The 17,319-nt window shown below is 42.5% G+C and overlaps 1 long non-coding RNA gene across 1 annotated transcript; it reads right to left on the bottom strand.

The window, feature by feature from the left end:
• Positions 1–2,616: 2,616 nt before the first annotated feature.
• Positions 2,617–7,362, bottom strand: LOC139155641 (uncharacterized). Its single transcript, XR_011557104.1, has 3 exons — positions 7,206–7,362; positions 6,887–7,036; positions 2,617–2,856 (listed from the first exon to the last, which is right to left on the bottom strand). It is a non-coding gene; the product is annotated as an uncharacterized lncRNA (long non-coding RNA).
• Between the last annotated feature and the right edge of the window lie 9,957 nt (positions 7,363–17,319).

Here is a 17,319-nt window from a genome sequence, read left to right as displayed (position 1 = left end):
TTTTTTAGAAGTGTTGTCTTTTCTCTTTAAATATAATGGCTTGAACTTTCTGGGCAAGTTTCCATTGCCATTTAAATTGAACTTTTAAATACATTTGAATTGCCAGCTGGCTCAATAAAACATACATCTCATATTAATTCCTGAATATTTCCCATTGTTTGGAATTATATCCACATAGTTATCTATAAATTACTAAGTAATTTGAATAATCACTCAAAGGCAGGCACATGCTTTATCTTTCTTTCTCTTGAACTTACATAAATCTAATCGATGATGTAAGGCAAGTTGATTTTTCCCATTATTACAACACTTTCTATTTGAATTTCTTCATTCCAGGATGACTTGTCAGGTTTTGGTAAAAGGCAAGCTATAGTTCTGGCGTTAATATATTTTTGGCACTGCAATTTTCTCCCACTGTGGCTTCTGTGACGTAGTATATTAATCTGGTTTCTATCTTATTAGATTCTATGATCTCCATAAGACTCTACTTCCTCTTCAAAAACTGTCCCTAGCCTTTCTATAGATTTCTATAGTTTCTATAGATTTTATTTTGAAGAGTAACTACAACTTATTCTTTCTGTTCTAGAGAATATCTTTATACCTGTTGTACATACTCCTGATCAGTTGGAGGATGATGAAGATATTGAGGACTCGGATTCAGGTAGTGTTTATGAATTAGTGGGGGGCCCGGGGTTACAGGTAGTAGAACAGGTGGGAGGCCAGCCACAGGATGGGGCTATGAGTTCAGGGTCTAGTGAAAGAGAATCAGATGCTCACTAGGTTAACCCTAAATTCAGAAGGGCCCAAAAACATAGAGAACAGAGGTCTCGAAGAAGATATTAAGGAGAAGAATGGGTTAAATATTGTAGTGATGTATTTGGCACATCAGGGGGTCAGTGGAGAAGAAGGGTGGAGTTTCAACATTGCCGAAAGGAAAATGGATGTGTTTTTGCCACGCTAAAGTAAGCCAAAGTATTTTGTATTGTTATCAGTCAGTGCTGCTGTTTTTCAAAGTTATGCTGTTAGGAAAATAAATCTTGTTTAAGTGAAGCAGAAGGAGGAATGTGAGAAATGCAGCTAAGAGAGATAATGGACCGAGTGCTGTATGGAATGTGTTTGAATTACAGGAGAGCAGAGAAATAAATGGAGTTTCTTTATTCATGAAATGATGTATTTAATAAGAGTTATTTGTAATTGCTAAATTTCTACCAGAAACCAGAACAATACCAAATATGTGTGTGCATATACTGTATATTTGTTGTATTTATATGCCATCAAACTGCTGAATGACACTGGGCGGCTAACAGACAAAAAAACCTTAAAATGAACACTGTGCCATCTTGAACATTATACATGTCACAACAGTAAGCATTAAAAATAATTTTAAACCCCTTCATATTCTTTCATAGTCAGAGCCAGGGGTGGGTAGCAGGCAGGATGGGGCAGAACATAGTTCCCCCGGTGGAAATGAAGCTGTGTGCCCAGCTTTAGCTGACCATCCCCTCCTCCCATGCTCCTCCTTCTCCTCGGAAAGCAGCAGGGAGACCACCACCAAGAGGTGTTGCAGGGGGCCCCTTTCCTCCCCCCTCTTCTTTCAACAGCTGATCAGCACCCGTTCACCTAGCTACCCAGCCTGAGGCAGGGGGGCGACCCAGGAAGCAGAGCGAGGGAAACACGAAGCTAATTGTCACCCCAGAGAGCGATACTGGTGAGGTTGTAAGTCAAGGACTTAACAATTCACTTGAACGATGATGATCATTCAAGCCACTCCTACCCAGTCACATGACCAGAAAGCCACACCCACAAAATAAGCCACACCCACAGTGTGGCAGTAAAAAATTTGGCTGCCCATTACTGGTCAGAGCTCACCAATTGCAACTGCGAGATCAGGGCTCCCAGACCTGCTGGAAAAGCCAGGCCTTTACTTTGCTTTTCAGAAGGCCAACAGGGTAGGGGCAGTCTGGACCTCTGGAGGTAACTGGTTCCATAGAGCCGGGTTAGCCACAGAGAAGGCCCTCCCCTGCCAGTCAGCACTGTTTCACTGACGGTACCCAGAGGAGACCAACTCTATGGGATCTCACCGATCACTGGAAGCTATGTGGCAGAATCCGCTGTTGAAGACTCTGTGTGAAGAAAATAAGATTATAATTCCTGACAACATATATGTAATACAATGTTCTTCATTATTTAACAAGCAGCAGGACAATTATGAATACAAGCTAAAACATTTTAGTTTCTATCTCAGTAGAACCATTTGGCCTGAGACAAACAGTAAAAATTACTAATATGTTACATGCAAAGAATATTTATATTTTAGACCTGTTGGATTTACATATAAAAACAAATGAAGTGTATTGTTTCCAGTATGCATTTTTTTCTGCTTAAAAAAAAAAGCAAGTAAAGTATTACACATGGCATGGAAAAAATTTAAGAGGGAGAACATTTTGGCTTGCCCACCCAATAATTGGAGTCATTCAGTGAACATGATTGGCAGATTGTACTTAAATATATTTAAGTATAAAATTCAGAAAATTAATTTATTCCTTAAATGTTTAAGCTACTCTACATTTTTAATCAGTGAACATTTTTTAAAAAAAAGAATGTTATGTACTTAGTTATTAAAGAATCTATCTCTTGGTAAAAGTCAAAGAACCTGTTGTTAAGCAGAAACCTCTAAGTAATGATAAATGTTTACCTGTGTTCCTATTGGTTGCTGCGTTGGCGCCAATATCAGTTTGCTGTCAGCCGCCGCTTGTTGCTGGGCTAAATGTTATAAATAGGACTGCTTCTGGAATTACGCTCGTCTGTGGAGTGCGCGTCTAAGCGAAAGTGTTACAGCCGCTTGTTAACCTCCTGCTGTGAATAAAAGAAGAATTACTCAGAAATTGTGTAGCGCCTTATTTTACAGTGGCGACGAGGGTCTGAGGGTGATTTTTTTTAATACAAAAAATCATAATGTCGACCCCATCTATAATTCAGCCTCCTGAGCTGTTTGACCCTGAACGGTCAACCTGGGCTGCCTATATGGCGAAATTTGAGATATTCCTTGAGGCAGCAGGAATGAAAGATGCCGAAGACGGCAGGAAACGAGCGTTGTTCCTCAATTACTGCGGAACCCAAATTTTTGATTTGGCGGGCACGCTGACAGATCCGGAGCCCGCTAATGCTGTGCCTTGGGACACATTAAGGGAAAAATTGGCTTCCCATTTTAAACCCACAAAACCTGCTCGAGTGTATCGGCATCAATTCTCGCGCACAGCACAAGCTGAAGGCGAGTCTATAAACCAATTTGCTACTCGCCTCAGGACAATTTTAGCTAAATGCCAGTTCGAGAACCCTGAGGCACGCTTAACGGATGCCATTATTTTTGGCATGCGAAATGTCTCCATTCGGAACAAGCTCCTGGCTACTGAAGAGTCTACCTTGCAAGATGTCATCAAAGCGGCACAAACAGCTGAGGTGGCCGAAGCCGCTGCCGCTGATCTAAAATCCAACGACAAGCTGCCTACCGTTTGCAAGATTTCTGACGCCCATCGCACCGCTGCCTCGCGTCCCCACGACTACCATTCGCAAGACCTAGATTCCTACGATGAATATTGCTGTCAACTTCGGGGACCACAACCAAGACAACCTCGACAAGCCTTCCCACCCTGTGCCGGATGCCGTGGCCAGCACGCGAGATCCCGATGCCCCTTCAAAGACGCCTTCTGCCGCCGATGTGATAAGCGGGGACACATCGCTGCCGTCTGCCGGGCCGTTCTCTCAGATGACATCTCCCCCAGCAATGATGGCTTCCAAGCATCCCCTTCACAACGCTACTCTCGTCCATTCCGACAACAAGGAAGAGGAAACCGACGTTCCTGGAGCTCCCGAGGTAAAGAAAATTACACCAAATGTGGCACTTATTTTTCCCCCCCCAATAAAATTGTTGTTCCACTCCTTCTCAATCACAAGCCATGCCACATGGAACTTGACACTGGCTCAAAGTTCACTTTAATGCCGTGGCATAAATTGCGACTCTATGTGCCAGCATTGTCTCGAGACTCGTTGAAACCTCTGGACATTGTCATTAATGACTTTCAGGGACACCCAATTCAAATTTTGGGAAGAATCATCGTGCCGGTTACTTTTAAGAATGTCCATCGGGAATTGCCAATTTTAGTCATTGAAGGGGCTAATCACTCTTTATTGGGGTTAGATTGGATGGCTCCCTTGGGATTGGCTGTCACTGGTCTCCATAAATTGGCCACTGGGAGGGGGCCTAATTTCATCCATGAGTTTCCAGAGGTATTTCAAGAGGGTTTAGGTACGTACACGGGTCCTCCTATCTCCTTCTCATTGGACCCTTCTGTCCCTCCCTTGCGATTAAAGCCACGACGAGTACCTCTCCCGTTATTAGAAAAGCTAGATGCTCAACTTCAAAAGCTTCAACTCCAAGGGATCCTAGTCCCTGTTGAACATGCCCCGTGGGAAACCCCTATTGTGACTCCGTTGAAGCCCGATGGCACACTTCGCGTATGTGCTGATTATAAGTCAACCCTGAACAAAGCGCTTCAGCATAACTCCTACCCCATCCCCGTAGTCCAGCAGTTGCTACACACACTAGGGGCTGGTAAAGTGTTCGCAAGGTTGGACCTTGCCCAGGCTTATCACCAATTAACTGTAGATGATGCCACAGCCTTGGCCCAGACGATAGTCACGCATCGAGGCGCCTTTAAGTGTACAAGGCTCCAATTCGGGGTTAGTGTGGCCCCTGGTATTTTTCAAAGATTGATGGAAAGACTGTTATCTGGCCTTAAAGGGGTAGTTCCCTATTTTGACGACGTCCTAATTTGCGGGGACAACCCAGGACACTTGCATGGAAGAATCAGACAAGTACTTTCTCGCCTGCGGGATAAGGGGTTGCGGCTAAAACCGGAAAAATGTGTGTGGGAGACCCCCTCCGTTGAATTTTTGGGATTCCGTATAGACTCACAGGGTATTCACCCCACCGATGACAAAATTAAGGCTATCAAGGATGCCCCTGCCCCCACATGCAAAGCAGAACTGCAAGCCTTTTTAGGTCTCTTGAATTTTTACTCTGTCTTTTTAAGACAAAAGGCATCTGCTGCTGAACCGCTTCATAGGTTGCTACACAAGGGGGCAGTGTGGGAATGGGGTGAGAGAGAAGCCCTGGCTTTTAAAGCTGTCAAAAATCTTTTGACATCTGATAGCGTTGTTATTCAGTATAGCTCAACCCTCCCCCTTAGACTAACTTGCGACGCTTCTCCTTATGGCGTGGGAGGAGTGCTAGCCCATGTGTTCCCTAACGGACAGGAAGCCCCTGTGGCTTATTTCTCAAGGACGCTATCCATGGCTGAGCGGAACTATGCCCAGATCGATAGGGAAGCCTTAGCGCTAGTGGCGGGAGTGAAGAAATTTCACCATTACTTGTTGGGTCGACCCTTCCAATTGGTCACTGACCACAAGCCCCTATTAGGTTTGCTCGCCACTGGTCGCCCTACTCCTCCATTCATGTCCCCCCGCATGTCCAGGTGGGCAATATTCTTGGCGGGGTATGATTATGTGCTCAGCCACAAAGGGGGATCACTCATAAATCATGCTGATGGGCTGAGTCGATGCCCCTTGGGTCAAAGAGTAGAAGACCCAGCCCCTGCAGGACATGTTCTCTTGTTGGAAATGAATAATAACCCTTTAATTACAGCCACAGAAGTGGCTTTAGAGACGGGAAAGGATCCGACCTTATGCAAAATATTGCAATACATTTTAAAGGGGTGGCCACCCAATGGAGAAGACCCTGGGGTGGGAGACTACAAAGCTAGACGTTTAGAACTGTCAGTCATGCATGACTGCATATTATGGGGGGATAGGGTGGTTATTCCCCCCACATTAAGACAACAAGTAATAAAAATGCTACACCTGGGACACCCAGGTATGGTCAGGATGAAAGCCCTGGCCAGAGGTTATGTATGGTGGCCTGGATTGGATAGAACTATCGAAGATTGGGTTGCCACATGTGCACAATGTCAAGCTACGAGGCCTAATCCACCGAAAACCACCCCTGCACAGTGGGACTTGCCACAAAGTCCATGGTCAAGAGTACACATAGACCTTGCGGGACCATTAGGCAACCAAATGTTTTTAATCATAGTAGACGCCTATTCCAAATGGCTAGAAATTCTGTTGTTAGGGTCCACCACCTCCTCGGCTGTCATAACTGTTTTAAGGCGGTTATTTTCAACACATGGGTGTCCAGATGTTATTGTATCCGACAATGGCCCACAATTCACATCACGTCAATTTGAAATGTTTTTGGCACATCTGGGGGTCCGCCATGCTTTGACATCACCCCACGCAGCGTGGGCTAATGGGATGGCGGAGCGTTATGTACGTGTGGCCAAAGAGGCAATTAAAAGGTCATCACCAGGGGAATTGCAGGAGAGGCTGGATACTTTCCTCCTTAATCAACATATTACACCCAGTTTGACCACTAACAAGAGTCCAGCCGAACTACTTATGGGGAGGAAGTTGAGGTCTCCCCTGGACAGATTACACCCCTCGTTTGTGCAAAGGAAAATTGTAAATGTAATTATGCCCGAAAGGGAGATGAGCATTGGTCAACCAGTATTTGTTAAAAATTTTGACAGGGGTCAACCATGGGAACGTGGCACGGTGACCGAACAAACGGGGCCAAAGACTTACATTATTAAACTAACCGATGGGAGACTGTGGAAAAGACACATAGATCACATAAGGGGAAGACAGGAGACAGCCACCATAAGACAAACTGAGGGTACTAATAATAATGGGGTCTCTAATCCTTCACCACCCGCAGGGGGTTATAACCGACCGGTCAGAAATCAAGAGCAGATAGATTGGGACTTACCGGAACGCTCTGACCCCTCCAGCGCTGCCCTGTCACCGCAGCTGGCCAGTCGTCCTGGATCATACTCATCAGGCCAGGAAGAACCCTCCTCTTCCGTAGATACTCAGGTGTCCCATGATCCTCGCCGATCCGAGAGGACAACCAGAAGACCTGCCCGATTGGATGACTACATTACTTATTTGTCAGAATAAAACATGTAAATAAACTAACCAGAAGGGGGAGGGGTGTTATGTACTTAGTTATTAAAGAATCTATCTCTTGGTAAAAGTCAAAGAACCTGTTGTTAAGCAGAAACCTCTAAGTAATGATAAATGTTTACCTGTGTTCCTATTGGTTGCTGCGTTGGCGCCAATATCAGTTTGCTGTCAGCCGCCGCTTGTTGCTGGGCTAAATGTTATAAATAGGACTGCTTCTGGAATTACGCTCGTCTGTGGAGTGCGCGTCTAAGCGAAAGTGTTACAGCCGCTTGTTAACCTCCTGCTGTGAATAAAAGAAGAATTACTCAGAAATTGTGTAGCGCCTTATTTTACAAAGAATAAAAACATGTGGACAAATTTACTAGTCACAATGGCTGTAAAAGAACATAAAAACAGTCCCACTGCATCAGGACAAATCTGACATCATACCCATGGTGATATTGCGTAACTTTAATTTCAAATGCCAGCCCATAATTTTCAACCATCAGCTCAAATGGAATGAAACAGCTGCATCCAGTTTTGTAAACTATTCATCACTGAAATTTACTAGAAACTGGATCATTATGACAGTGAATCAGCCACCACTAAGAAGACATATTTGTGGCCTCACTTGAGTTGCAGTTACAATGCTGAATATAACAGGAAGCTCAACCTAACTGTATTGATCTTCTGCCAACAGCACGCAGCTTCTTCCAAAGCTAGTCTAATGTGTCTTGGGTGGAAGAACTATATTGCACAATCTTGGTACTTAGCACCACCAGGAGAAATGACCCAATTCCAATCCCAAGGTCAGTGTGAGATGAGCAATTATCTTCCATGCTTCACTGAACATTTATATCCCAACATTCTATTATCAAAAGATTCTGTGGGATTTTGATCTTTGGGAAAGAATTTTTTAGAGTATGTTCTAAGGATCCAGTGATAGCATAAACATCTTGCTTTCCTCTCATAATTACTGGCAAAATGTAGGTGAATTGTGTGGAACAGAAAAATGAATGCTAGGAAATTTTGAGAGATTAAAAATAGTTACCCCCATATTTCTCCAGGCACTGAAGAGAAATAAACTGAAAAATTAGAAATGAAAACATAGTTAGGCACCTATTTCTGACATAGGTCTGCAAAGGAGTGCGAAGAGTTAGAATCACCAATAACATGTTATGCATTTAGTTGAAAGGATAACAATAGGTAAATAAAGTATGGGGACCTGAAATTTTAGACTGCCAGGCTAGAGTGGGTTCTTTTCCTCAAGGAAAATACTGTATTTGATCAATGACAAAACATACACCAAACATCCTTGGTGTTCCCTACGCTTTGTTATTTTCTTGCAGAGGTTTCATTACCCAATTAGATAACAACAATGCTAATGAGTGTGAGGTTTACTCTCTGTTTTTACATAGTCATTTGCCCTGCCACTGTGGTTTTCTTCTTGCTAGTTCTTTGATTAGTGTATTGTTTTCTGCTTGTTTATTTGGTGTTGATCACTAATTATCTGGACATACAATGCTGTAGATGATATTCTGGTCTTTTTGTTATCTTCTTAGGTTTTTTTAATTGTCTGTTTTGAAAGTCGTTTATATCTATGTATCTATCAATGTCTGAAAAACAGGCTTCCAGGAATTCCTAACATTATTGGATTTAGCCTGGTCAAAATCTGAAACCATGGTTGAGTACTGTTTATATGTTGTAAGATTGAGGCATTTTTATTGTATCTTCTGACTGTGTATTAGTGTTCAAGCTCCAAAAACTCCACAATGCAATTCACAACCCAGAAGTTGTGAATGCTCCAACACTGGAATTTTTAAAGAAGATATTGGATAACCATCTGTCTGAAGTAGTGTAGGGTTTCCTGCCTAAGCAGGGGGTTGGACTAGAAGACCTCCAAGTTCCCTTTCAACTCTGTTGTTGTTGTTACTTAGCCACCTATATTGTCTTCAACTGTAAATTTGCATTTGTTTTGATAGTTTATTATTCCTCAAATTAGAACATAAGAAACATTTCACTTAAATATTTTACTGGTTTACTTCTTTTGATAAGGTTCTGGATTCCCCCCTCCCATTATTACCTAGAGAATTCACAGGCACTAAGGAACAAATATACAATACTGAAGGACTTCCTGTAAAAAAAATATTGTTCTGCTATACTCAACATTTAAAAAGTTAAGCACAGTGTTGTGACTATCAGGTTCTTCAAGAATGACTAATACCTAGGAACCAAACAGATGTTTGTTTTAACAGGTAAAACAAAGTTCTGAAATATGTGTCTCTGTGAGTCTCTCTCTGTCCCCCTATGTGTGTGAAAGAGAGGGAGAGAGAGAGAGAGAGAGAGAGAGAGAATCCCTCTTTAATGTCTAAATTCAATTATTGGATTATATTTCTTGCAAAAGGCATCAGTATTATCTTCTGGTTGCTGTCAGGAAAAGCTAAATTACAACTTCTGTTATTATGGGTTGTGTCTGACTTATCTGCTAACAAAACATGTAACACATGCTGTACTGTATATAAAAGAAGTAAGTTTGTTCAAAAGCTTTGAAGTACCTGGAATAGCTTTTGAAGAGAGCTCCCTTCATCCTTGGATGTTGGCCCGGATTGAAGCTGGAATCTGTTTGGGGAGAAGGAAATTTTCCTGCTGTGCTTGACATTTTCCCATAGCCAGTACTGACAGTTTATGTCCTACAAAGATTTCCTTGATAAATAGAGCAGCAGTTGTAGATTTTGGCTGTAGTCCCGCTCTGAATAAAAGCATGAATCAACAGAAATACTTAGGTATTACGAAAATCACTTTTTCCTATTTGGTTGGTCCGGTTTGAAAGATTGGTATGTAGGGATTACAAAATGTACTGTAAATAACAGGGCTATTCAAAAATATACCTGTATACAACCAAACTACCACATTTCCCTGAAAATAAGATCCAGTCTTATTTTCTTTTGAAAATAAACATTTGGGCCTATTTACCAGGTGGTGGTGGTTATATTTTGTTAAGTGCAGGAGGAGGCGAAGGTGGGGACCGACGGGAGTGCAAGCACATGTACCACTGGTCCTGCCCTCTCCATCCCACTGCCTGCTCACCTGCAGCTGCAACATGCCTAAGCCTCCACACACCATGCCTGCTGGCCCAGCCGCTGCTGGGACACTTCTTGGCCAAGACAGGGTTTATACCGTCTGTCAAATGGCTGCCTTTGCACTCCTGGTAGAGCAGAAGGAGGCCAGGGCATGCCGAGAGTTTTGGTCCCAAAAGTAGAAAGTGAGATGGAAAGGGTGGGACCAGCGGTAAGCACCTAAACACTTTTCTACTATTTCTCAGACAAAGCAATTTGCTCCATTCTCAAGCACCCATTAGGTGACCAAAAACTTTTCGCCTGGACAGAGAAATGATGGAGATGCAAAGCTTTGTGTGTTTGCAACCCAACAGGACCAACACAGACTTCAGAGGACAATCAGAACCAGTAGAGGGGGCTGATAGAACAATGGGGGAGTGGGATGATGAGGAAGACATTAGAGCGGATAATTAGATAATTAGAGTGGACCGACACAGACTTCAGAGGACAATCAGAACCAGTAGAGGGGGCTGATAGAACAATGGGGGAGTGGGATGATGAGGAAGACATTAGAGCGGATAATTAGATAATTAGAGTGGACCGACACAGACTTCAGAGGACAATCAGAACTGCAGAAAAAGCAATTGCTGCCAACCTGCCTTCCATTGAGGACCTGTATACTGCACGAGTCAAAAAGAGGGCGGGGAAAATATTTACTGACCCCTCACATCCTGGACACAAACTGTTTCAACTCCTACCCTCAAAACGTCGCTACAGAGCACTGCACACCAAGACAACTAGACACAAGAACAGTTTTTTTCCTAACGCCATCACTCTACTAAACAAATAATTCCCTCAACATTGTCAGACTTTCTACTAAATCTGCACTTCTATTCTACTAGTTTTTCTCATTCCTATCACCCATTTCCTCCCATGTTGACTGTATGACTGTAACTTGTTGCTTATATCCTAAGATTTTTATTAATATTGCTTCTTCATTGCTTATTTGATCTCCATGACAGTCATTAAGTGTTGTACCACATGATTCTTGACAAATGTATATTTTTCTTTTATGTATGCTGAGAGCATATGCACCAAGACAAATTCCTTGTGTGTCCAATCACACTTGGCCAATACAATTCTATTCTATTCTATTATTTGTGTGTTTGCAAAGGGGATGGTTTGAAACAGAGTGATTAGCTCCATTTCAAAGTGTCCCGTTTGCAAACAGATGGAACTTCGTCTCCCTGTGGGTGAAAAGTTTGCAGCAGAGCCAGTTGGAGGCTGAGGTGATCATTTGCATTAGATCTTTTCTTTTCTTCAGAAGAAAAGTAGCTATGATAGTGACTTAAAAAGACTGCCAATGCATGACTTCAAAAGAGCAGAATTAGCATTGGAGGCCATCACATCCAGCTCCTTTGGTGACACCCAGCAGTGCTACACAACAGCCTTTGACACAACTTTTACAGCATACGACGTTCAGATACAAAGGACAACATGACAAATATATATGCCACTATGCCAATAACGTATGTCCCAAAACTGGCAAGATATAATCATTATTTCTTTATATATTTATCTGTGGCATTGATAGCCAGGTTGGCTAAGTACAGAATATAAGGAAAGGAATATATTTAATAAATACGCATTAATATATATTCATCAGCCTTCTCTGCATTAAAAATTTTATTAATGAGGAGGAGAAGAGAAGGAATATACATTAAATAATTATTTTATTTTCCTAGACTTCTGGCAAATGTCTCTGAGCAGGGTATTTCCCAACCCGGATAAATTGGGTTGAAAACAGTGCAATAAAAAGAAAAAGAAAAAAACTTTTCATAACCTACTTGTAGAACCAGGAACAGTCATCAGCATAACTCAGTGTTTCTCAAATAGTGGGGTGCGCCCCCCTAGGGGTGTGTGCAGAGCAATGCTGGGGGGAGCACGTGGTCTCTGGGCACTACCATCTTTGTGGGGGAAGTTTTGATGAAGAGCAGGGATTGGCCACGGAGGCATCTCAGCCTGGTTGGTGAACTTGAGTCAGCCAATCTGCCTCCCAGGAAGCTCTCCTCCAAACAGACAGGAACACAGGCTGTTGGAACGGAGTGAAACGGCTTCCAGATCTAGAGTTGCAGGCAATAATGGGCAGCCAAAATTTTTACTGCCACACTGTGGGTGTGGCTTATTTCCTGGGTGTGACTGGGTAGGAGTGGCTTGCTGGCCATGTGACCAGGGGGGAGTGGCTTGAGCGATCATCATCGTTCAAGTGAACTGTTAAGTCCTCTACTTACAACCTTACCAGTGTCACTCGCTGGGGTGACAATTTGCTTCACGTTTCCCACGCTCTCCTTCCTGGGTCGCCCCCCCCACCTCAGGCTGGGTAGCTAGGCGAACGAGTGCTGCCAGAAGCATAAATGCTGCCAGAGCCGCTTCCACCCATGCCTTCTGCTTGCACCTCAGGTGGGGGGTGGCTGCGTGAGGTTGAAGGGGAGTCGGGCAGGAGAGAGGGAAGCTCGTCTGAGGCCAGGAAGGAGGAAAGAGGAAAAAAGCAAGGAGCGCAGATGCAGCAGCAGCAGGGAGAAAAGGGAGAGCCCAGCCGAGACCAGTAATCCAGGAAGTGACAGCCGCCAATCAGCTGGAGCTGCCCACGCATCTTCATTTCCACCAGTGGAACTGTGTTCCACCCCGTCCTGCCTGTTGCCCACCCCTGGGGGAAAGAAAGGTGTGTTTGCATGTGTGTGTGTGTGTTGGGAGGGGAAAGCAGACAAGGCAAGGGTCTCATTGCCATGTCCTCTTCTTCCCAAGCTCTGAGAAGAATAAACACAGCCTTCACTCACTCGTGCCCAGATGCACAGAGAGAGGGGGGAAGAGAGGAAGAAATAAATGAAGGCTGGCGTTCTTAACCGAATAAAAGAAAAAGTTGCTAGGAAGATGAAGTGATCCCAGCAGTGGTGAAACAAAAGACACAGATTCGGGATGGGGAGGGTGTTTAGCTAATAAGCCTCTGGTTGCAAATCCTGGAATAAAAAAGGCAAGCGAGGAGGAGGAGGAGGAGGAGGAGGAGGAGGAGGAGAAGGGGTTGTGTATTGGGTGGGGAAGAAATGCAGCAGCTGGGGTGAAAGGTAATAAGACTCTCACTCGATAGCTATTTTGTACTTTTTATTGTTAGAGATAGAGCGCGTAATACAGAGGCTCTTCCTATTTATACTTTTTCAGCCCGGCAACAGTCAACTACTGACATGGATACAAGTCTGGCACCAAAACCCGGGAGCCAATCCGAACAAGGTAAACAACTCCCAACCTTTTACATGCAATCTGCTTGACAACTGTACAATATACATAACAAAAGGTAATTCTCATTTTCTTGCCTCTTTTGTTTTCTATTTTCTATTTCTCCTGTCTCTTCTTTTTGCTGGCATCGGGGTTTAAATTATTTTATTATTATTATTATTATTATTATTATTATTATTATTATTATTATTATTATTTCTTCGCCCAAGCACAGCTGATCAGCTCCTCAGCTGTGTTTTGGGCTGAATTCTGCTTCTGATACTATTTACAGGCCAGGTAGAGAGTTGTGGGGAGGCAAAATTTTTACTTCTTCTTGAGGGTGGGCGCAACAGAAAATAATTGAGAAGCACTGGCATAACTTCAAGACAAGAAGATCTAAAGCTGGCAATATATACACTGAACCCCCCATGGGTTTTTAATATAAAAAATAATAGATGCAAAGCATGGCCTGGGAATATATGTGGAAGTAATTCCAGATATAAAGATAGAGTAGTTCACGGGAAAGGACTTTCATAGGCTATTAAGTAGCTTCTCAAATTCTTAATTGACAGCCTGTTTTGCAGCCATGATTAATAAACATTCTGTGTGTTAACTACAAAACTTTATAAACCTGTCACCATGCATGGACATGCCATGGCAGAATATTGCATCACCTGGCGAAAAGCAGATTGAATGGCAAGGAAAAGGGAGTGATTTTCCTCTCCGGAGTGAAGCATAAACAAAGTGGAGGAAAAGTACCAACTCAGCCTTATGGCATTCTTTAGATAACAGAGTCTATTTATCATTCAAGAGAATGAACCAGCTCACCGGAATCTCAGACAAACATCATCCAGCAAAGAATGTCTTTTAGTGGCAGGAATCATGTTTTTGAAGCCTTGTTCCAGCACACACATACTCCACTCTAATACCTCTTCAATGAACGGTGTTGAAGTTTCCAGGCCGGCCAGGCTCAGCGGATCAAGCCGAGCATCCCGGGCCAGGCGGCTGCCTTCCATCACTGAGCCTCGCCGGTCCGGAAGATAGCAGCGCGCAGTTTGGCTTCCCTCGCCGCCGCAGCCAACGCATGCTGCGATCTTCCAGGCCGCCCAGGCTCAGCGGATCAAGCCGAGCATCCCGGGCCAGGCGACTGCCCGGAAGATCGCATGTGTGGAAGAGGTCCGCGGGAGAACTGGGGGGACCCCAGCCCTCCCTTCCCTTCCAGTCATTGCAAGCCGGACAGTAACTGTTAATCCACCCACGAGGCTCCCTCCGGGCAGCCTGCGCTGTCTCCCCCGTCCCCCCCTCCACCCACACCCGAGCAAAATCCGAATGCCGGCGGAAATGAGGCAAAAGGGGTGAATTTTGGGCTTGCATGCATTAATCGCTTTTCCATTGATTCCTATGGGAAACTTTGTTTCGTCTTACGAACTTTTCACCTTACGAACCTCCTCCTGGCACCAATTAAGTTCGTATCATGAGGTATTACTGTATTTTTCTAGTGTGATGCAGGAGTATTTTGTCTTTATCCTTTGTGCCATTTTATTGCTGCTTTTAATACTGTTGATGGCAAAATTAATAATATTTTGTTAATTTGGTGTATTTGCACTGTTCTGGTTATTTATTTATTTATATGTATGTAATATGTTGATGTCACTTGAATATATTTTCTGCATTATTAACATATTATTAATCTGTCAAACAAGTGTACCTTGTTGTAGTGGCAGGATTAAAAAAAAATTTGAAAGGTAAATTTAATACATATTTGGTATGTCGCAAAATAAAGTAGTTTTAAAATGGGGGGGCAGACACTTCGGCTGTATGGGCCCCCAAAATTCCTGATGGCGGCCCTGCTTGGCCCAATACAATTGCAGTTGTTCCCAATGGGTGAATAGCTATTCTGAAATGATTTTAAACCTCAGGAAAAAAAAGATAACAATAAAAAAGTGCATGTAAAATGTATTTAATAATCCAATACTATATACAATAATCCAATACTATATACGATAATATGCATTTAGACAAATTGGATTAGTCTTCTTCTTCCTCTTCTTCTTCTTCCTCCTTTCCCTCGCCCTCTTCTGAACTTCTGTAGATATAAAAGGAATAAAAGACGATGTAATTCTAAAACTACATATTCTTCTAATAAGTCTGTTCAACTTTTATCCAGCTATTATTATAATAGATACAGTACCCTTAATCTCAGATACAGTACCCTTAATCTCATATTCTTTTAAAGTAATATCCATGTATTGAGAGGCCAATATTTTTCTGAGAAGAGCAAGAATTTCAGTATTTCCGAACTGCATCACAGCCATTTGCTCTAAGAGAAAAGGCCTCGTTAAGCACCCATAGAATCTTCTCCCAATAGCTACTTTGGGTCTGGCAGCATCACTTTCTATCTATGGTAAGGCTAGGGAAAGGGAGAAATGAAGCCCTAAGATGAGCAGTACGTTTCCAGAGGCCTTTCCAACAAGACTCAGGAAAGAACTGCTGGGTGACGGCTTCTCTTTTTTGACATGTTTCAATGAATGTAATTAATAAATGTTAAATAAATGTTGTAAGCCACTGGAATTATGTATATATGAGTTGGGCAATTATATCCATTTGTTCAATAAATAAATTAAATGTGTGACTATTTCTGTATCCCTGTAAACAAGCATCTGTGCTAAATAAAATACAGTAGTCCCTCACCTATCGCTGGTATAACGTTCCAGACCTGGCCGCGACAGGTGAAATCCGCGATGGGGAATTTATCGACTGATAGTACTTATTTAAGTATTTATATTGTAATTGTTTGGTAAGTTTTCATTGTTTTAAGTGTTTATAAACCCTTCCCACACAGTATTTTAGATACAGTATTTAAATACAGTATTTACAATTTTAGATATATTTTTTTTTTAAAAAAACCTGCCGATCGAGTTCGGCGGGCTGTTTAAATCTGCCGATCAACTTCCTCAGAAACACGGGATGAAGTGAAGCCGCAGTAGGTGAAGCGCGGTATAGCGAGGGACTACTGTACTGTATTTCAATAGGAGGAATACAATGGGTGCAACTTTAAAAACGGTACCACTTATTCCTAATAAACCATGTTTGGTAGAATTCTTATTGTGGCATCTAAATGTAAATGTACTTAGGAATAAAACACTTTTCCTTTCTACAGTTGAACAGTGAAATAAAATGACGATATTATGAGATGTTTTACTCCTTAAATATCTTCAAAAATTCTTAAACAGAAATACTCCTGACTTGCACCCTGAAGCTACTTACGTTTTCTTTGAAGTGGCTTCAGTTCCTTCCTCTGTTTCGGAAGCCCTGGTAAAAGAAATAGCAGAATTTAAGTATTTTTCTGGCAGCAATTGAAAATGTTATCATCACTTGGTAAGCTTGTCCTAGTTATATATCTGTTAATTCATTCGATTTAATTGCCACTTACCTCCTCTGGTGACATGAGTGCAGTGGACCAACCTCAAAGGGAAGAGACTGTTCCTCAAATAGCCTGGACCTATATCATGCAGGGCTTTAAGGGTAGTAACCAACTCTTTCGATTGAAATCAGAAACAAACAAGCAACCTGGGCAGCTGTCAGTTACAGTGATATAACATGGGCCAATTTAGGAGTCTCAAGAACTGCCTGTGCTGCATCCATTATTGCTTGTATGAAAAATACTTTATTTACATTAAAAAAATGGAATAAACAAGACCGGGGGAGTAACAACATACATATATACACTCAAGACGGAATAAAGCATTGTGCTTTATACATGGGTAGTTTTGGTATCAGAGCTTAATATTTACATCTGCTAAATTGCAGGCTAATTGTTCTTTGCAGCATATTCATTCATAACAATATTTTTCCCCTCTTGTTTATTATTACACATATATCTTTTTAATTTATTCATTAACGTATCCATTTCTACGTGATTGCTTTCATA

The sequence above is a fragment of the Erythrolamprus reginae genome, unplaced genomic scaffold (assembly GCF_031021105.1).
Source record: "Erythrolamprus reginae isolate rEryReg1 unplaced genomic scaffold, rEryReg1.hap1 H_38, whole genome shotgun sequence".
In the NCBI taxonomy this organism is placed as follows: Eukaryota; Metazoa; Chordata; class Lepidosauria; order Squamata; family Dipsadidae; genus Erythrolamprus; species Erythrolamprus reginae.
The sequence above is the reverse complement of the archived record's forward strand: the minus strand, read 5'-3'. Positions and strand labels throughout refer to the sequence as shown.